At 30.6% G+C, this 23,351-nt stretch overlaps 1 long non-coding RNA gene across 27 annotated transcripts in view; it reads right to left on the bottom strand.

The window, feature by feature from the left end:
- The window catches only part of LOC118204579 (uncharacterized), a 44,250-nt gene that overhangs the window by 9,407 nt on the left and 11,492 nt on the right, over positions 1–23,351 (bottom strand). For 2 of the 27 annotated variants that reach the window (XR_015042091.1, XR_015042075.1), the window contains one exon: positions 4,866–5,103. The exons of the other annotated variants lie outside the window; for them this stretch is intronic. This is a non-coding gene — a long non-coding RNA (uncharacterized LOC118204579). Of the gene's footprint in view, positions 1–4,865; positions 5,104–23,351 lie in introns of those variants that run through there. 27 annotated transcript variants of the gene reach the window in all.

Genomic DNA, 23,351 nt, shown 5'->3' with positions numbered 1-23,351 from the left:
CTTATCTGCCATAATTGTTTCTCCCAGGTTTAGGAAGTTGTGGTGTATGAAACCGGCCTCAGACCACCAAACAGTCACCATAATTTTCTTTTGGTGCAAATTTGGCTTTGGAAAGGTGTTGTGGTGTCTGACCACGGTCCAGCCACTGAGCTGAATGTTGCCAGTTGTTGGAGAGAATCTACTTTTCATTGCACGTAACAATTCGTTCAAGAAAAAGGTCGTTTTTGTTGCGGAGAAAAAGAGCAGACGACACTTCAAAACGGCGATTTTTTTTATTTTCACTCAATTCCCGAGGCACCCCCTTATTGAGCTTCTTGGACTTTTTGCTCACGCCAAGTTCTCGAACAGTTATGCACGGGTTTGTTTCAATTAAAGTTTTCAAATCATTGTGATCAACAGCTGAAGAGCGTCCACGATGCTCTTGATCTTCCAGGTCAAATTCTCCACGACGAAACTTTTGGTATCACCGTTGAACTGTAGATTCATTAACACTTTTCTCACCCCATACTTCGCTGACATTTTGAGCCGTTTGTGCTGCGCTGCAGCCTAGCATGTACTCATAAAAGTAAATTTGCAGAAAATCCCGTTTTGACATCTAAATAAAGACACCTAGTAAATATTTTTGAAAATAATTTTGGAACAAAATGATTATTATAGAAATATGGAGCAAAAATACAGCTTCAAAATGATATATAAACCAATGTAATTCAAATTACTTGTTGCTAAAAATGTACAGGAAATATAAACAATTGCAAAAACCTGCATTATTTTCCGGACAATTTGATATGTTATACAGTCAAAAGTCGTTAATCCGGACTCGTCGGGACTTCGGCGATTCCGGATTATAGATCATCAGTTTAAATCTGGTAAAATGGCATGCAGAAATTATAAAATTAAAAATATGAAACCGTAATTTACGAAATAAAGAACAATTATGATCTAAAGTGTATCAAAATTAAAAAAAAAAAAGCTTATTATTTATTTGTTTACTTTATTAAACATTTCTTTCGTCCTATAATTGCTGTGTCGAGAATACCGACTAATTTGTTAATTGAAATTTTTTCATTTTCAATAACCTTTGTCACTTTCTTCGCTATTGGAAGCGAATTATAATGACAAGGCATTTGATTTAAATCATATCAAAGACGGAGTACATCGAAATGAAATACTACATTTAGTAATTATAAGCCAAATAAAATAAAAACATCTGCCCTGAAGATAAGGATAGTGCTGACAGATCAACTTCCAATTCATTGCGCGCAGCGCCGCGGCGTTAAAGATAAACAAACGTTAAAATTTAGATAAACAAAGGGTATGCCTTTATCCATTTTTTGCAGCAATTCCACTTTTTGTTTAATGGACTCCGAAACATACTTCCGCTTTGTAGATCCGTTACATATTAGTAAATATAAATCGGAAATTCTATTTGACATAATCGAAAGTTCAAGCTTACTTTTATAAAATTGCTCTAACAGTCTGCAAAAAATAATAAGCCGGATCTCATTTGAAGATTAAGGAACAACGCAATCTGCAACATTAACTGAAATAGATAATTAGATAATTTTTGCTTAGCTTATACCATCCGTTATACATTAAACGCGCATTCGTAAACGTATTTTGCGCACGCGCACACGCAAATTCACAGCCGTAAAGGTCTTACGCGCATGCATCAACGCGACGCATGCGCAGAAAGTTTGTAGCTTTGAGGTCCGGATTATAGATCATTCCGGATTATGGCTGTCCGAATTAACGACTTTTGACTGTATAATAACCAACTTAAAATTAGAAGAAATTTCATTCATATTACAAAATAAAAAAAGTTGTAAAATGTGCAATATAATTAATTATATTATATTGCATTAATTATATATACATATTAATTATTAATATTAACACAGCATTTCCCTAAATGAATTGTGTCACTATTAAGTTTTTATCTCTTTGTTATAAATCACAATTAGAAATAAGTCATTTATCAATACCATACGATTAAGTGATTTGTTAAAAGGAATGAATCACTTGCTTGTCAATACTTACAATTTTCGTAGCGATTTTTTTTAACATTAAAGACGTATTCATAATACAGTTGTCAAAATGTTATAAAAGTTTTATCAAAAAACTGATTTTTTAAAATTTATTTTTTGGGGGATAACATAAAGCAATTTTTTGTTCCTTAGGTGCAGCATTTCACAGGATTCTATGCAGTAAGTCAGTATGCAAAGTATTGCACTAAATACGGTGAGGAAAAAATTAAAAAAGTTATGCTTTACTGCAGTGAATGTTTACTGGATAAACAAACTTTCATATAAAGAGGATGAATATAAATTAGACTTCTAAGCAGAGATGAATTACATAATAATTTTGCACAACAAAAGATGACAAAAAAAATTGCTATAATAGCGCAATACAAAATACATCTAATTTTATGCAAGATCTAACCTTTAAAACACTTTCGACTATAAATAGCACCATGTAAAGTCTGAAAATGTGTGAATGCATAAGTGTTGACAAATTTCAATATTTGCAATAGATATGTTTATATTATGGTAACAAACAATAAAACAGGGTAATAGCTACATAATTTATGCATTCATAACATATATACCTATAAAAATTGATACACTTCATCTGAGCAGCCTTGTAATAAAATGTGAGAGCAGAGTTTAACTTGTTTTAGAAATGCAAACTGTGATCATATGACGGAAAATTAAAGTGTTTAAAATGGCAAGCAATGTGAAGTATATTAAACATTGTTTACTGTATATGTTTGCTAATACTGTAGTAAAGTAATACTGCAGTTATAGCGAGTGTATGAACAGAATGCAAGTGACATACATGACATTGTTAGTTTTAGGAATTCTGGGATGAACAGAATACAAAGTAAACAGAACTGTCACATTTTGAGTGCTCATCTGTATTTCTGATGAAGTTCTGGACAAAGCAAAATAAATAAATAAATAAAAAAAATCATATTCAGCAAGTGCAAGCAAGTTTTAACATTGTCATCACAAAAAGCAGCAATCAAATGACAGACATAAACTCTTACTTAGGTTTACCATAAATTTCAATCAAAGAGTTCTATACTAATTCAGAAGTCAAACAACCAAAATCAGGGTTATATTTTCAAATTTTCACAGGACTAGTTTCAAAGGTTACACAGAACCATCATCTTTAGCTACAAAAGCACAAATGAACGAGATAGGATATCTCATTGTCTTCACCATGAAAATTTGAAAATGTAATGCTGTTTTTTGTTGTTTGACTTCTGAATTAGTATTTGTTCAGCGTGTTATTGCGTCTTAAAGAGTTCTATATCAACTTTCTGTAGAGAAACAAAAGATGTTTTCTTTCTCATTATAGAAAAGAACCATTTTTGGTAAAAATTCTAATAGAAGATAAAAAAAAAAAGTGTTCTACTCTGATGTCAAGCACTGAAGAACGGTGTGGCAAATTGCAGAATTGAGCCATAAACATTAAAAGAATAACTGCATCTCAAATAGATTTATTAAATGTATGATGGAGTGTCAGTTGGGGTCAGTTGGAGTGTCAGTCAAATCTCTACTCCTCACAATTGAATAAACTGGAAGAAAATCTGACACCTAAGTGGTCAGCATTTATCAGTCACAAAGCTTTATTGGGTCATATAAAGTCTCCGTGCTTTTTGGTACATTTTTGCACAAAAACATTCTTCAATGAAAATCAATTTTAATGAAGTATGTATTGACGATTATTATCTATGATCTTTTGACATTTTTCAAGTAGCTTCATAATTCCATCGGTGTAGAAATTTTGTGATTTATCGTTGAAAAACTTGGGTGAGTGATTTTCAGCGGTTCTTTGGTTGACCAATTTTTTACCATCAAGAGAGTTTTGCAGAGACCAAAGAAAATGGTAGTCAGACAGTGCAGGGTTCGGCTATATGGTGGATGCAGCGAAACTTCCCCACCAGGTTCCGTCAATTTGTTTTAAGTTATCAAAGACGTATGTGGCTGTGCATCGTCATGATGGAACACAATTTCCTTTCTTTTGGCCAATTCTGGTTGCTCTTTCTGTATTGCTTTGTTCCAACAGTCAAGTTATGCATAGTATAGGGCTGAATTCTTGGTTTCGCCAGGTTGCAATTTATGCGTAACCCAAACACTAAGCTCCTTTTTGTAACCTGCTCTTTTCAAATGATTCCAAACTGAAATGTGGTTGATGTTTAATGCCTCTGCTATTTCTTGACAGCTTACGTGGCAGTCTTGCTCCACCAGTTGCAAAATTTCATTGACCTTTTTCAGTGACTGGCCGACCATTTTTGATATCGAAATTTCCGGAACGGAATTGAGCAAACCACTCCTGGGTCCTTTGTTCACTCACAGCATTCTCACCATAGACTTCACAAATTTTTTGGCATGTTTTTGCAGCCTTTTTACCCTTTTTATAGTAAAAAAGCATCATATAACGTATTTCTTTAGATATTTTATTCATTTTCAAATCAGTATAACTTTTTACACAAGTAATGGATTAGAAAACTGTTTTCACAAACAATGGAAGCTGAATGTCACCTTTCAAGCTTATATTCGAGACAATCGGGTGAGTGCTGCCAAATATATAGGCATCAACACCATCTAGTGGTAAAAAAATATGGAGACTTTTTATATGACCCAATATTTTTCCTCTTGATGATGCCAGACCTAATACTGTTTTAATCACTCAACAAAAGTTACTGGGCTTTGTCATAAAGTGTTACTCCACTCAGGGTATTCTTCTGACCTTCTTCTAATAATTGAATAAGATTACCATCTTATTCAATTATTAGAAAATAGTTTTGTTCTCTGAATCTTTAATTGAAGCAAAAGATATTAAAAAAAAGAGCATTTAAATATTTTTTTCAATGTAGATTTTATTTAATATAGGATAAGTTATACAACACAGGTGACAAAATGTCATATATAATAATGTCAATTATATGAAATAATAGCTATTTTATTTTGCATGTTCTTTGAATTTCTTTTCCAACTAAAAAATGGATAGAACTTTCGAATAAACAAAATTTTCTTATGCATGAGAATTTATTCCGTAAGTTTTTCACATTGTTGTACAACTCCAAAAACTTGTTCACTGTAATAATCAAAAACATAAAATTACATGTTGGTAGTCATAACAATATTGGTAGTTCAGTCCACAGGGTTCATAGCCACATTTTAGTTAAAAAAATAAGCACCTATAAGCACTTTTCAAGCACATTTTAAGGAAAAAAATAAGCACCTGTCTAATTACATTATACACAACTGCATAACCTTAAAAATTAGACTCGTAATTTAAAATATGAGAAATGCAGTATTTATTAAGAGAGAATAAGCATTACCTCAACCATGGAAAATAATTACTTTTTTTTTTTTTAAATTTTAAATAACAGTTCAATTTACAGAACTAGTTTACAATGAGAGAAAAAAAAACTATGCAGAACTAAACTATATTACAAGATTTAATGACGAAATTTCAGTTCAAAATAAAGGAGGCATATTTATTCTATTCGCTTGGATAATAAATACAATTTATTTTTCCACTCATATTGATATTTAACTAATTTAAATCTAAATTCTGAACATTTTCTAAATTTTCATCGTATATCAGTTTTCCCTTAACAGGTATTGCAAGCAAAGTAATTTAAGTAAAAAGAGGAACATTCCTGAAATCAGAAGACAGAAATTTGCTTCATGCAGTCATCCTTTAACAGTAAAAGCTTAACTAACCGCATACTTGAAAACTGGCAAATATTCGGACAGTCGAGCGTAACTTGAAAAAGAGGAGCGGAGGGGGGAATAGACTGTAACGATTCTGCTAAATAAATGCTTTTGACATTTCGATATGTGCATCATATAAAAACAAACCAAAGGAACTGAAAAATATTCTGCTTAGCAAGCACAGTAAAACTCTTTGAAGTGTTTTGCAGCGAGCTGTAACAGTTTCAATATTCGAGATTTTGCGGAGAAAGGGGAGAACCTCCCAACCTTCGTACTGTATAATGTATTGGCCAAAAAAATTAAATTATTTTGACTATTCAATTACTATCCCTTTATTTAAACCATTTCGAATATTATTCCTTAGAAAGCTAATCTGTGTTAAAACACAACCATTTTTGGAAGTTCACTATACTTCAGCAGTTACTGCAACTATGTTGTTATAAACATTCATACATATACTCATAATATAAGCATAACGGGCTAATCTTTGGAATATGGTAAATTTGGCGACCAACCCTGCTACAGCAACCTGCTAGTTTGTTTTTGGACACCATTTTGTTTTCACGAAGAAAAGGCATGCCTTTTTTTTTTTTTAATCAACATTTTTTTCAAACAATCTGCTAGACAAATTACGCTTATGCTAGAACTTTTATGGAACAAAAGTGCATAATCATGACGAAGATTAGGTAGTTCGGCGACATTTTGGTAAGGCAATAAAGGTTACTAGCTAGGACTTTAGCAGTGTACATGGATAAAGTCAAGAGTGTGCGCAACGCCATTTTTGTGCAATTCTGGGATTTTTTTTAAGTGAAAACAGGTCGACGTGTACATGGATGATACTGTGCATGTGCAATTCTTAAAAACGCGGCAAGCAGTGTGCGATTCTGCACTTTTTCCCAATTTTGAACCTAATCTTCGTCATGATTATGCACTTTTGTTCCATAAAAGTTCTAGCATAAGCGTAATTCGTCTAGCAGATTGTTTGAAAAAAATGTTGATTAAAAAAAAAAAAGCATGCCTTTTCTTCGTGAAAACAAAATGGAGGCGAAAAAAAATAGAGGGTTGCTGTAGCAGAGTTGGTCACCAAATTTTAGCCAAAAAATCGCCAAGTTACCATAATCCAAAGATTAACCAAACATGCCTTTACTTCGTGAAAACAAAATGGCGTCCAAAACAAAACTAGCAGGTTGCTGTAGCAGAGTTGGTCGCCAAAAATCGCCAAGTTACCATAATCCAAAGATTAACCATATAACGATCATAATAAACACGAATATGAACTGATCAAGCGGAACGAGAATGCAAATTATTAAGATCTTGATAGAAATTGAAACGTACGTAGTATTTGGGTGGGAGGAAAAGAATGCCGAACGTACCGGAATTTTCTACTGCTTTCGCAATTCTTTGGCCAACAGAATGACGGGCACCTGTCTGTACTCTCCGCACACACTAAAGGTTATGTTAATTCAGAGAAAGGGGGAAAAGCTATTTCTGGGAGTATGATTCACCATCTGACATTCCATATTAGAAAGAAAAGTTGTTTATTTAGTTTCGGCTTTGGTACGGGGAAAAATTGCGCGTTCATTTAAAAAAAAGCTCTAGAAGCAAAAAATAAGCACTAAAAATTAAAAAAAATAAGGGCTTTAAAGAAAAAGTAAGCACATATAAGGGCCTTTATATTTTATTTTTAAATATAAGGACTTATAAGCACTTATAAGGACTGCTACGAACCCTGAGTCCAGGTTTTCCCCAGCAGCTGAATGGGCTTATTACATGTTTTCATGAATTTTTCATATGTGAAGGGAATATGAGCCCATCACCCTTTGGAAGTCCTCTATGAAGGCATTGCTGTTCATATGCAGATAACCCCAGTATGCTTTGCCATAATACAGTAAACTTGTTCTGCATAATATGTGGATATGCATGTTCATATTTTGAAGATATTATTATTTATATTTATAACCTTCAGTCAACAGTCAAGTGCATGTTTGTTTCACATTTGTTTATTAAAACACACACACATTTATGCAATATTAACACCATAAAAAACTCAACGGGTGTTATTTTTAATATGGTGTGTATTCCATATAAAAATTATTACAGAAATGTCACTGAATCTCAATTTTAAAAATTATTTTTTAAACTGCATGAAAGAGATATCATGGTTGCTAGCATCAAAATTATTTATGCAAAATGCATCATATTATACATACATTAAAATACTTCATTGTGTATTTTATATTGTATACCACATTAAAAACACTGTACACTAAGAATACATTACATAAAGATTACACAAAAATGCTGCTTTTTCTGATCACCAGTTATTAAAATCTTCAAAACATTCAACTACCTAAAACACACATGATATTTAGTATTTATAAAATTTCACTCACTTTAACAGAATCTTGAATAACAAGCTTTCCAACAAAATATTTTAATGAAACTGTATTGCAAAAACATTAAATTAGTGCTTTGAAATATCTGTAATAATATTTCAAAGCACTCAATTTAGCAGAACCTGATTTAACAAATTCATGTTTTAATGGACTAAAAAAATTAGGTGAACTGAAAAAGTTGAGATTGAAAAATCAGTCAAATGAAGTAGTTATTTTATTCCTTTTGTTCCATTTTAATAACTTAGACTACTTTCTTTTTATTTATTTATTTATTTATTATTTTTTTTTTTAGATTATAAACTCTTGGGAAAAATTAGCTGAAAATTGTGAACTAGGAACAAATTATATACTTAACTGAAAAACTCTTTGTCAAATCATGTAGTAATATTCAACACGTCCTGAATAAAGGTTAGTTCCTTTTACCACTCAAAAAATTATCTTATTTATTTATTTAAATATATATCTAAGACAAAACTCTAAATAATTCAACTATATTGGATCATAATCTTCCTGGATATTCAAATAACCCATATAATTTGCTGTTTTTCTGCAAGCAAAATACACATTTAATATAATGAAATTTTTTCCATGCTACTTCATGTCAACAAAGTTACACTATTATAATCAAAATTATCAGAAATAATTCCATAAGTTACGAGATTAAAATTTAGTTATGAATATTTATTACATCTCTCTGATATGCAATACAATTTTGTTGAAAAACACTAAATTAATTTTCTTTGGCCAACTAGTAGAAATTCAAGAGGAAAACATTGCAACAAATGAAGCAAAAAGGCAATATTACTTTGTTTTTTAATTGACTTTAGTCTTATTTCATCTTTAGAGCATCATTCACTTGACTGTTAAGCTGTGTATCAAAAATGAAGATTCATATTTCATTATCAGTAATAATGTGTTTTAATAAAAACTTACTTCTGAGAAAGTATCTCATAGGGTTACCTAAAGACGTTCTTTTTAGAAAAAATTCAACATTTTTGAAAATTCGAGAAGTAGCATGCCACTTAGCTTAAATGATTTTTTAAAGTTGCCTAACAAGATTTAAATGATACAGGAACTCATTCAACAGTTCCCTAATGTTAAACAATGATCACTAAGCATCAGTTCTTGAATTTTACTGATCTGTTGCTCAAGCGGATAATTTACTACAGCACTGTTCATTTTCAATGCTTTACCTGTGTTCATTAAATATCTTATACCACTCTTTGATAAAAGTATTCTTCACTAAGGCATTCTGCAACATTTCAAACATTTATGTAGTAGAGATTACACTGGAAAAAAAAAAAAAAAAGTATACATGTTCTTTGTTCAGTTACTTTTACCATTTTAGGAAATCATCAAAGCAAAAATTCTCTTTTGACTAAAACCAAATTTATTAGCAAAATCATAAAAGCAAACAAGTTATCAGATGTCAATTATGCATATATTTTTAAAGGGAGCATTTCCAATACTTTTTTTTATCACAGCAGCATGTTTTAAAAAATTATTTCTTTAAAACAAATTAGAAAACGCATTCCATAAAAGCATTTTTTTAAGTGTGCTTTTTTTTTTTTTTTTTTGCAGAATTTTTACTGAGAAAGATACACTTTATAATAATAATAATAATAATAATAATAATAATAAAAACCCATCCTAAGAAATATAAAATCATTTATAATATATACTTAAAGGCTAGTTTATGATACCTAAAGGCTACTTTATTGTGAATGAAGAAACAATGACCACATATTATCACATACAAATTGATCTAAACCTAAAAATTTAGGCCCAGATATATGAAGAGTAGTACCTAATGTTTTCAGCACCCAGGGACAGCTGAAGATTTCACACTCCTTCCTGTTTGCCAAGAATGAGACACATTTTCTTCTAAAGTTCTGAAATATCAACTTGGCACCCCCTGGATGTTCCCTCTAGCTATGCCACTGTTTATATCAATGTTAAAAATACAAAATTTAGATTACTTTTTGTATAGTTTCAGATTGATACCGATACCTAAATTATGTAAGTAGCTGTTTTTCTTGTTATAAATTGTCCAATGTAATTTCGTAAAAACAAAATCTTACATTTAAAAAGGGCCTATTTAACATTAATAAATCTTATTTTACATAAGATAATTTATAAACTTTATTTTATAAAACTTTATATTACCAAACAAATGAAAAATAAACTCCATTTTATAAAACAAGCAAAAGTTTATTTTCTAAAATAAACAAAAAGCAAATTTATTCAAAATTTTATCATATTTAATCATCTTTCTCTATCACTGAAATCTCATTATTGCTAATTACTAGTGGCAGTTACTGCAATTGCTTACAGATTCTTATTATAGACAGAAAGCAGTTCAGTCGTTATCCTGTCTGATCGGCATGTGTATGGTCACAAGGTGCGAGATTTGTGTTTTTGACTTAAACAACCAATGTTATAAATTCCATAAATTATATAGTGAAATTGTTGCTTGACTTATATAAAAGAGCACTTACATGAAAGTATATACAATATATTCATGCACAAAAGACCTAATAAAATCTGATTGTTAATCAGCTATATCCAGTAACACAAAAATTTCTTAGAGAGATGATACAATGCAAGTATATTTTTTAGTTTTTAATAAAATTAAAAAAAAAAAATAATAATAAAATAAAACAAAGGAAGGGGGAAAAGAGAAAAAAAAATAACAAGCCATTAACATAGCTTTATAATAATTCATAGAACAAACAAAGAGTAATCTTACACACATTATTGCCTTTTTATAAATGTTTACATACTACATATTAGTAGACTTGTAGGCTTATTTCCCTGTCATATACATACACTACCTTTTTGGAAATTAGGTACTATATTCTTTTATCCTTGGGTACATAGCAGAAGTACCTTCTTGTAGTGCAACATTTCACAGAGAAAAGTGATCTATGGTCTTCAGTATGTGTTCCCATAGAGCTTTTGGATGCACCCAAACGAAAAAAAGAAAGTCTTACATGTTTCGCAATGGAATGTAGGCAGACTGTCTAATTAAAAAGGACAGATTTGACTCAAATACTTTTACAGCAAAAATATCATCGAGGCCAATTTCATGACATAGAGTATCAAGTGTTATATAAAGGGATATAATTTACATCTCTTTCCAAGGTACTGAAAAGTTGACAAAGGCTTCTGATAAGTGTTAAGGAAAGTCTAATAATGGATTTACAGATTTCCAATAGAAAAATGAAAGAAACTATGAATAAAAGGAAAGCTATTAAAATAAATGTTACGAAGGAAGAATTTCATAATAGTACACTTTATATACCTCCAACAAATAAACTTCATTTATTTGTTTTTCATTTATTGCTAAAAAAAAACTATTATAATAGTGGACATGGATTTCCAGTTAGGGTTTCACTGGGATTCCTTGAGTCGAGGCTATCTTGACATAATACTGTGATAATGGAAATCGAATATCGCTTTAATTTTTTTATTCATCTTTACATCTATTATAACAGTGATGAAAACAGTGAAACTGCTTTCTATATCCCGCAATTTATATACATATTTAAAACAAAGAGGTTTTTAAGACCCTGGCTTAGGATGCAGACAGATTACTGCTTCAGTTGATTTGCAAAATCATAAGCAGCAAACAAACTGTTTTTATGTCACATAATGTAATTTTAAAAGAGCTGCTTGGATGAACTTTCAGATATTAGTATAAGAAATCAATATAAGGTGAAGTTTAATCAAAATTCATCTTTGCAAAATTATCTTCAAAATAAATAATGCATTTGTGACACATATAAAGCATAATATTCTTAGGGCAAAGGTGAAGGATTTATAAATGCTACTGGCTGAAGGATATTGATAAAATTAATGTAAAATGAAATCACATGAGAAGGAAATCTGAATTATCAAAAAACAACTGGATATAATTTCTTGGAACAAACAGACAGCAGAGTTCAGGAAGGCTGTTCTGGAAGATAACCAAACAGCATTGGATAAATTTATTTCAAAAATTAACTATACAAAAATGGTATAATTAAGAATATTTTTAATTTTGAAGAATAAAAAATCTTTTTATCAGAATTTTTTTTTTTTTTTTTTTTTTAATTCTACAAATTTGATCTCAAACAGATATAAAAAATGTCTTTGGCCAGGTTTACACATAAACACACAGAAAGAGAGCTTTTGTTTCAAAAATATCAAAACAAATTACAGGAAAATAAAAAGATGCTTATCTGGTTCTAAACAGCATAAACAAATACCAAGCCTATTTTTGATCTGCATTTTAATACACAAAAAATGAGTCTGGCTTTGGAGTATTGGGGTTCTAACATCTATACGGAAAAATAATACGCATGCAGAATTTTTGAAATACTTGAGTTAAACAATAAAGAAAACCACCTTGTGTTTTGAAATGCCAATAATGATGCAAACTTTTGATGTGTTGCAAACTCAAGTACTTTTCTGCCTTGATACTGCAAACTGTGTACAAAAATGCCTTTGAAATATACTTAAAATGAATAATGAATAACTGTCTGCTGTTACAGACAGGCCACATTATATAGTAAGAAAATTATATTAGTCCCATAAACTTATCAAAAACCATTATAGCTGCAGTTATAAGATAATTACTCAGTAGTGGCAACAGTGAATCAAAGAAGGCCCATGTAACCAACAGTATCAGGATATCCAAGCTCAGAAGAGTTGTGCAACCAAGAAAACTGCCACAATCAGTACCATCTTAACAGCATTATAGACTCCTAGCAACCCAGTATGCTACGGGTCTATTCACAGAAATTAAATGTAAATGCATTAGCATGGGACCCCTATGCTCATGGGGACTTGGACAAGTGGCCATCGAGCCTGGTTAAGATAGCCTTGACGACAATCACATTAATGGTGCCACTATCATCCATCAAAAGTGATATGCCATCCTCCAAGCATCCCAGAATATCCAAAAGTTACCATTTAAAAACGACTGGCAGAAGTTGGAGTTAAGTTTCTAAGCCTAAAATAGCCACAGACTCCTGGCACAGCCAGATTGATGACAAATTAAATTATCTGGATAATGTCTGACTAAAGGCATGTACCCACTTCTATCTCAGTACTAATGACTATTTTATGGAAGTGTGAATAAGAGTGGCTAGAATGAGATATATTCCACAAGAGAAGAGGAAAAATGTGGTCATGTGGTTTAATAACAACAACATCCGCATGTGCTATGTTTACAGTGGAGTCGATAGCAGATATTTCACTGAAATTAATTGATTTTGCGAATTTAGAAATTTACAGCTATTGCGAGAAATTAAAAAAAATACACTTGGAAATGATTTTTCTTTCCTTGATGTCAACAAGAAGGGTTCTTTTGTTATTCAAGAAAAAACATGTGAACAATATTTTTTCAAAGTAATACTGGATAGCACAATACTTATAACAAGCTGTGTTAAGGCTGAAATGAAGAAATCGATTAATTATGAAACATCTGTGCAAATTTTTGCAGAAAACAAGGTAAGATTTATAAAATTTTCTTAGCAGTATTAATAATGTTTTTCTTATGCATGATGCTTACCAGTATTAACAATGTTTTCATTAAGAATATTAAGTGTATATCAGTTAATTGAAAATTATTCCCGAGACCTTGAATAATGTTTCCCAAACTTTTAAATGGGGAATACTCAGGCAACCGGCCCTTGGCGAACTTCCTGTAGTCGAATTTATGAAAGATCTGATTATCTGCAAGAACATAAATACAAAGCCAATTGTCTCTTACTAATATTAATTTCATCAGGATATGTTTTCATATTTTAGCTGTTGTAATCAATTTTTAATAAATACACACAAATATCGGAATGCTAATTTTTTAATACCTTCCATTGTAGATATTAAAGATACCAACAGTTGTAATATTAGAAGTATCAGTAATACTGAAACATTTTAGCTTTACAGAATTTACACTTAATTCTAAATTTTCAAGGGAGATTGCTGAGTTTTTTAGTTTAAATATTAAATTAGCATGTATATTTAGTCCTTGAAAATCAGTGGTTGTGTCAGTCCACAGTTTGAGATAACATGTGCTTTAGGTATATACATTAGAATTACTCTAGTCTATTTCCTATGGTAGATCTTTTTAATAAATACACTTGAAAATTTTTTTGAGCTACATGATTTTAAAATAAAAAAATTCTGCACATAAATTATGTAACTTGCAAGATTAAAAATAACTTCAAATTTATTTTTTGAATATTTAAAATGTATACACATAGTACTTTTTTATTATTTATTATTATAAAATGATGAAAAATGTATTATGAATAATTATTAGTTTTACAGCTAGTACTGCAGTGAACTCAGTTGCACAAGTCTCTATAATTTTCTTTATGACATTTATATTATAGTATACAAAATGTGTTAATTTGCAGTTTATCAATAGGATAATAGTCAGTGGCTAAAAATTAAATTTTAAGTTGTATAAAATTATATATTAATTTGGAGCTGTGCAGAGCATTGGCATCATTATCCTTACATGATTTAAGGGCCAACTGCATTTACAGTGCTCCGGAAATTTGACTATTGTGATTTTCAGAAACCAACTACTTATATTTACTGTTCTGCTTGTTAAGCTGATAAAATGATGACTTAAAAATATTTATAGTAACTTTCTTTTCAGTGTAGAACAGCAATATATGTAAACATGATTTTATGTATTAATTTTTACATTTTTTATAAATGAATTAATTATTAGATCAAGGAAAGAATTCATAAATGAATATTACCAATCAAAACATGGTAAAGCAGCGAAAAAAAGAGTATCATGAAGATAATAATAACATATAAGAATTACCAAAATTATACTAACCAAATGAATGAACAGTTAATTAATGGATGAAATAATAATTAAAGATAAAATGCAAATTTCATAACTAATTAAAAATAAACAAAGTTTCTGAATTTTCAACACATCTACCACACACAAGCCTGTTTGTTTACATTAGCAGATCTTACATCATGTGACCTCTGACGTCACCGGAATGCATCTAATTCAAATCCCATAGTATTTGATGTTCAGTAACACATAACATCCACAAATTGTGTAACAGTCTGGAAAGGCGACTTTTAGCTTATCTTTTCTAAGTGTGTTAAAAAAGCAACCTGACACCTTGCATGCATATCAAAAACATAAGCAACTGACCATACTGATTACACTGTTGTAATTACACTCTACCATGTTGATTACACTGTAAAATAAATGTGACTGCATATTAAGTAAATTTCTCAGCAATCTCTTCAAGGATTTAATATTTTTGCATGGACTTCCATGACTTCAGACATTTCACAAGCAGAAAATGCAGGGAACATGCTCACAAGCAACTATAGCCTCTTCAAAATGCCATGATTTTTTGGACTTCGTAAAATTTACAGCAAATCTTTGTACAAAGGTATAACTTAACTGAATCTGCACCATTCCAAAGTTCAGCTTGAGTAAGTCCCACTTACCACATATAACCAGGTATTCATATTGTTATCATTTCTCAATGAAATGCTTTTTTCTCTAAAATTCTAATAATTTGCATATCTCTCCAGCAGTACGTATGCACTAAATTTATTGACTACCCTCAGTATTTAACGGATGCAAGCATACTTTTTCCCTGCACCGCAGAATACTTTTTAAAGCATATAAATTTAATTTCTTTCCCAAATACTAAATTACATTATAGTTTTGCTATGGGAGAAAAAAAAAAAAAAAAACACTGCAGAATTTTATTATGTAATTTTCTTTAAAACATTACTCAGGAAACTATTAGCTGGGTTGCCATCTTTTCTCAATACCTACTTAACCTATACTTTAATTCATGTACGTCTTTTTAAAATTATTTCTTATTTTATAAGGTAGACTTTTACTTTGTTGTATGTAAAACTACTGTGTTTACAATAAACAGCATTTATTGCATAAAGTTTCTTGTAAAATTTTTATGAAATCTGATTGTTATTCATTTTTTAAAATTAATTTCATATATAACAACAGTCATTTTTTTTCTTCATTTTTAAATGTTACTTTTAATCTCTCGCCCCCTTTTTATTATACACTTTCACAAAAATGTTCTTGTGCATGAAGTTTCAGATGATTCTTGAGATTATGCTTCAATCCAAACTGTATTACATGTTGAACGAGCATATGGCTGTTGCTTGCTATGAACTAACATATGCCTCTTCAAATCCCATTTACGACATACAGAAAAAGAATAAATTGCACAAACATAGTTCCTTTACTGTGAAACCTCATGTTAAATAATCCAAAATCTTAAAAAAAAAAAAAAAAAAAAAAAAAAAAAAAAAAAAAATTAAAAATTCCTTACATAATCTTTTGATGGAAATATGTGAAAGGTAGAATTTATGCATAGTTAAATAAAAAAAATCTGATGTGTACACCACATTCCTTGTATGGAATATTAAATTATACGCATTTATTCTTGCATTTCATTAACGTATTGGATTGCATTAAATCTACTTCGCCGGCAGCGCATAAACCACAATAGAATAAATGCATTCTTTAAAATTAACTCTTGTATTTGTTTACCATAGTGACGCTCTGGCGCTAGATTCACTTAACAGTATTATATTTCGTTCATATTATAACTCATAATGCACAAAATTTATATCATTTAAAGAATATAATTATCTAATCGTTGCCACATGTTCTATTCAAATACAGTCAAAAGTCGTTAATTCGGACACCCATAATCCGGAATGATCTATAATCCAGACCTCAAAGCTACAAACTTTCTGCGCATGCGTCAGTGCAAAATACGTTTACGAATGCGCATCTAATGTATAATGGGTGATATAAGCTAAGCTAAAATTATCTAATTCAGTTAATGTTGCAGATTGCGTTGTTCCTTAATGTTCGAATTGGATTCGGCTTATTATTTTTTGCAGACTGTTACAGCAATTTTATAAAAGTAAGCTTAAACTTTCGATTATGTCAAATAGAATTTCTGATAGAAATTTACTAATATGTAAAGGAAGTATATTTCTACAAATAAGTCCATTAAACAAAAAGTGTAATTGCTGCAAAAAATGGATAAAGGCATATCCTTTGTTTATCTAAACTTTAACATTTGTTTATATAAACTTTGTTTATCTTTAACGCCGTGGCGCACAACGAATTGGAAGTTGATCAGTCAGCACTATCCTTACCTTCAGGGCATATGTTTTTATTTTATTTGGCTTATAATTCCTTATTAAATGTAGTATTTCCGTCTTTGATATGATTTAAATCAAATTCCTCGTCATTATAATTCGCTTCCAATGGCGAAGAAAATGACAGAGGTTATTGAAAACGAAAAAAATTTTGATTGACAAATTAGTCGGTATTCTCGACACAGCAATTAAAGGACTTGAACAGCGGAACTTTGTAACTGAACAAGAAATTATGTCTGTTTATAGAATTAAAGAGAATGTATTATCACATAAAAAAACAAAGCAACTTAAACAACTTACATTGAAAGAAATGTTTAATAAAGTAAACAAATAAATGTTAAACTTTTTTTTTTTTTTTTTTTTTGTAAATTTTGATACCCTTTAGATCATAATTGTTCTTTATTTCATAAATTACGGTTTCATATTTTTAATTTTATAATTTCTGCATGCCATCTTACCAGATTTAAACTGATGATCTATAATCCGGAATTGCCGAAGTCCTGACGAGTCCGGATTAACGACTTTTGACTGTACTATAATAAAGCTAGAATGATGTATAAAAGAAATTAAGCAAACAAAACAAAAAAGAAACAGTTTTTCACAGACGATTGAGTATTTCTCATTTAATTAATTTAGTTCTCATTTCGCGAGAAGGCAAAAATACATAAAAACTCAAAATATCTATATTAAAAATTACGAAGTAAATCTCAAACACTTATTTCCTTGAAAAAATTTCAGAAAGAATTATGCATGATTTAATTGGCAATAATAAATGAATGCATTATCTTTGTTGTTGCGAAGCTAAGTTTCTCTAGATTGGCAACAAATCCACTAGTCTCCTGTTTCAAATGTAAACATCAATGGCCGCCATTAAAAAAAAGGCTTAGCGGCAATTAAACAACTTTAAAATTGCTGATAATTCTAAAAATATTGCACACAGATTTACTAAAGGCATAAAATCCTTAACCGGAAGATAAAAACAACATAATTCAAACCAGAAGATAAAAACAACATAATTCAATCATTTTTAAAGCAAAAAATGTACAATTTACAAACATATAAGAGTAAAGAAACTGAGATCACTGAGCCGGGTAACAGAGTGGATATATATATAAATATACTTATATACGTTTGGTGAGGCCAATTGCAACCAGAATACGAAGTGCACATCTACATGTTATAGCAGTCCTATGTACAAAATTTCAACGTTCTGAGGCTACTCGTTTTTGAGTTATGCGAGATATGTACGTATGCACGTACGTACATACATTCGTACAGATGCCACGAAAAATTCTCTTCAGAATTAATTTTATTCTGAAGCAGTTCTATAATTTTTTTGGAGGAAATGAATCTTTTATTCTGTCCTTACGTACAGATATCACGCGAAAAACATCGTTAAATTGCATTCGATAGCGGTCAAAATGGATATTTTTGTTGAAATATGCTGCCTGAAACTTTTTGCGATTACAATACTTCCTTTTTACTTCGTACAAGGAAGTAAAAATGTATAAAAACCAGTAACAAAAAGTCTACAATTATAATTCATAAATTTTTTAGGGAAAAGAAATGTTAACAACTTGAATTTCAAAATGATTTTTAGTATACAGTCTGGTAAAAGAATCTTAATAATTTCTAAAATAAAAATAATTTACGACAGGAAAAAATTTTAAAAATTATTCAAAAGAATAAATTATGAGCCCTAAATGAAAGCATAAACATGCATTAATATAAAATAAGAACTTTCAATGCAACACAAAACATTCACACTTCTCACTAATAAAAGAATGTTTAAAACTTATCAATCAATATTTATACACTGAAGCAGAAACTTTTATAACAGACCACAAAATCATATACTCAAACTTGCATAATAATTAAAGTTTTATAAAATGCATAGTATAGAGCACACACTCCACTCTTAATAAATGACCATACTAATAATATAAATAGCTAAAAAAGAATTATTTTCAAATTTCTACATAATCTTCTACATAATTTCTTTTTAAGAAATATTCAGAATGAAAAATTAAATGCCAAGACATAAGTAGAAACCAGTAATTAAATATATAAGTAACACTGAATTGAATTAACAAGGTATAAATGAACATTTAACCAAAAATAGCTCAGGAAAACATAAACTAATATACATAAAAATCCAAGAATAATATAGTAAAAAATCCAAGATCCATAATCACTGAGATTTCTGCAGTTTCGGAAATTTCCAGATTTTAGGTCATTTATTTCAATCAAATGAGATGATATGTAAAAATTATAAAATTAAAAATATAAAATAGTTGCTTGTGATATAGCATTTATGATCTTAAAAAGTCCAAAATTGAAAAAAAAAAAAAAAAAGATTAGAGTTAACATTTATTTTGCCTTTTTCTTTCAACCTAAGTTGTTTCTGCACATTTTAATACCTTTCTCTTTATAAGGAAATATAACTTATTGCTCATACCAAAGTTTGCTGCAAAATCCCATGTTTTGTCCTGTAATTGCAGTGCCAAGAATTCCCATTAAATATCAGTTGAAATCTTTACATTTTCAGCAATCTATTTATCACTTGCTTCGACCCATCAGCGCGCAAGAGGTAAAGGTGCTGAACACTGATAGATTGGTCTGAGGTTTGAATCCAGCGAACAGGCTGGCTGCAAGGGCGTTTTCTCTACATGTAATGTGTATACGAGTCAGTTTCCCTAAGAAAGTCCTCCATAAAGGTATCCCTCCCCTTAGGCAGATAACCCTCAAAGCTTTGCAGTAATCACATAAACCAATTATTACTTTCTTCACTATTGGTGGCAACATTTTTGGATTTAAAGCTGAACTACAGATTCCGCCATTTGTTGACTGATGTTTGGGTCATCACAATGAAGGCTTCACTTATATAATCTTCATTTACCATACCTTCACATATTTCATTAACTGGAAAATTCCATACTCTTTTTTTTTTTTTTTTAATGAAAGCCACAGCTTTTGGTTCCTTTTTTCTTCGGTATATATTCTTGGTACCAGTTATGTTTAGCTTCTTTTCTGGCATTATCCCATTTTCATGTTATCATAGTTTTTTTTTTTTTTTTTTAATTTTTTTTTAAGGTTAAATAAGATTTGGATATGCCCAGCGATGAACTATAATTATAATATTTTTCATGAAAGAGGTATTTTGCACAAAGAAAGAACATACAAGCCTGGCATTTAACTAATTATAAAGTTCAAGTAACAGGGATACTTTAAAAGTTTAGAAACTTGTTTTTAAATGAAAAACTATGCAATGAGACTTGTGAAGCCATGGCAATGCATGGAGCAGAAGAATCACAATCAGAACAAACAAAAACTCTCATAAAAAAGGGCACCAATTATAAATGTAACAATGCAATTGTAAAATCTTACCTTGGTTTAATGTAAACCTAATGAATTTTCAATAAGACTCATTTTTGCATATGCCACCCATATGGTATAATGTTTAGAGGAGCCTACTGTGGTATCGAAAGCCTGGTTTAGAATTCTGGAGATGGCTTGGTTGTAATTGACCGTCACTTCACAGGAAGCAATGATGGCAGCCTCCAAATTAAATAACAACCACTTCTGGCCTTAGCATGGCCAATGCTGAATAGGCAAGTGCCCGCCATTGGATAAAAAAAAGGTTTTGCATGTAAATGAACTGCTATTTACGTGCTCTTCCCTCACATTTTGAAAAAAAAAAAAAAAAAAAAAAAAAAAAAAAAAAAATAAAAGATTAAAATTGGTACCTCTGCTAAATTGAAAAGAATGTAGCATGACTGTATTTACAATACAGTCAAAAGTCGTTAATTCGGACACCCCAAAAAACGGATAAAGGCATATCCTTTGTTTATCTAACCATTCCGAAATCTGTTTATCAATTTCACCACGCTGCTCTGTGGCGGGGGGGGGGGGACGCCGTGGTGCACAATGAATTGGAAGTTGATCTGTCAGCACTATCCTTATCTTCAGGGCAGATGTTTTTATTTTATTTGGCTTATAATTCCTTACTAAATGTAGTATTTTATCTCGATGTACTCCGTCTTTGATATGATTTTAATCAAATTCCTCGTCATTATAATTCGCTTCTGATAGTGAAAAAAGTGATACAGAGGTTATTGAAAACGAAAAAATTTCGATTGACAAATTAGTTGCTATTCTCGACACAGCAATTATAGGACTTAAACAGTGTAACTTTGTAACTGAACAAGAAATTATGTCTGTTTATAGAATTAAAGAGAAAGTATTATCACATAAAAAATGAAGCAACTTAACTTACATTGAAAGAAATGTTTAATAAAGTAAACAAATAAATATTAAGCTTTTTTTCTGTAAATTTTGATACCCTTTAGATCATAATTGTTCTTTATTTCATAAATTACGGTTTCATATTTTTAGTTTTATAATTTCTGCATGCCATCTTACCAGATTTAAACTGATGAATCTGGAAAAATCGATAATATGGAATCGCCGAAGTCCCAGCGAGTCTGGATTAATGACTTTTGACTGTATTAGGAGATCCTTTATTATATTATATACATTATGACAAGTTTTTACATTTTTTATATGCTATATTTATAATATGTGTTTCTTGATTATGAAACTAAATAAAATATGATCGTTTCTTTGGAACTTCTGCCAAAGTGATTAGCTGAAGTTTGGCGGGATCTCTGCCAACTTTCACAGATACACATTTCATATTAGAATTACTTTTTTTACTTTGAATGTTTTACTTTTATACATTTAAAATCTAAAAAGTATGTTTTCTTTTATTTCTGAAATGCACATTCTCCCTGAAATCTTACATGATTTTAAATACAGACTTTTGATATTTAAGCTGATAACAAATAACTTTTTTTGTTTTTAAGTTTTAGACTGCAAAATTCGTTTACTAATTTTATGATTTCATTTGGTTCCTTTTTTATATGCTGAACTATCTGGAATTTTCACACATCTGGCATTTCCAAAGCTTTCCAAATTATCAAGCTTTTAGTATATAGGAATTTCAAATCATTACATTAAAAGAGTAACAGCTATTTCGCCTTACTAAAGATTTCACATGCATTAACTGACTGATGACTGTGGCATTGTTATTGCAATTGCAGACTTTAGTTACATTATCTTGTTTACCATTTCTTTATATATTTCATTAATCACAAAAATCTCTCTTTTTAGTTAATACACTGGTGTGCAAAACTTAAGCAATCATTGTTCTTTTTTGTATAACTCCACGAGAAATCATCTGAGAGACAAGAAATTCAGAATTAAGAGAAAGCATTTTGTATTTAAACGATGACAAAAGCATCATTGCGTTAAAAATGAATACAATGCATACAGTATGAAATCAAACAAAAATAGGCTTTATTGAACTCATAGTATCATTATACATGATTTTCTGTACAAGAGGAAGAACAACAAGCAGATGTTCCTTACTGTGAGATATGCCCTCCCCTTACTGCAATGGTTGCTTCAAATGGTCTCCTCATACTCAGCACCAAATTGTCCAACAAATCTTGAGGAAAGATGGCCTATTTCTCAATCAGCATCTGTTTCAGTTGCTGGGTGTTCCCCAGAGGATGTAATCGTGCCACAAGGCATCTCCCCAAAGCATCCAACACATGTTCTAAGGGATTTAAATCAGGGGAGCACGCTGGCCAATCCATTTAAGTGATATATTCACTTTTCAGTAGCTTCTGAACAGAAGGAGTCTGGTATGGCCGTGCATTGTTATCCATAAAAACGAAGTCTGCTTCAATGACTTCTCGGAACAGATGCACATGGGGAAGGATCACCTCCTGACAATGACGCACATGGGGAAGGATCACCTCCTGACAATAGCAATCTCCGGTTACAGAATTTCTGTCGAAAATGTGGCGCTCTATCCGCCCGTTCAGCATAATGCCTCTCCAGACGAGATCTTCAGGACACCATAATGGTCTCTTTCCGTGATGTTACTGAGATTAAACCGTATTCCGATCTCTCTCCAAATCAATTTGTGTTGAGAACTGCTTGGGCACTAAAATGACTCTCATCCGTAAGGAGG

The sequence above is a fragment of the Stegodyphus dumicola genome, chromosome 7 (assembly GCF_044657685.1).
Source record: "Stegodyphus dumicola isolate Sdum_Otavi_A_Nest chromosome 7, ASM4465768v1".
Classification (NCBI taxonomy): Eukaryota; Metazoa; Arthropoda; class Arachnida; order Araneae; family Eresidae; genus Stegodyphus; species Stegodyphus dumicola.
This window is presented reverse-complemented; position numbering and strand designations above follow the sequence as displayed.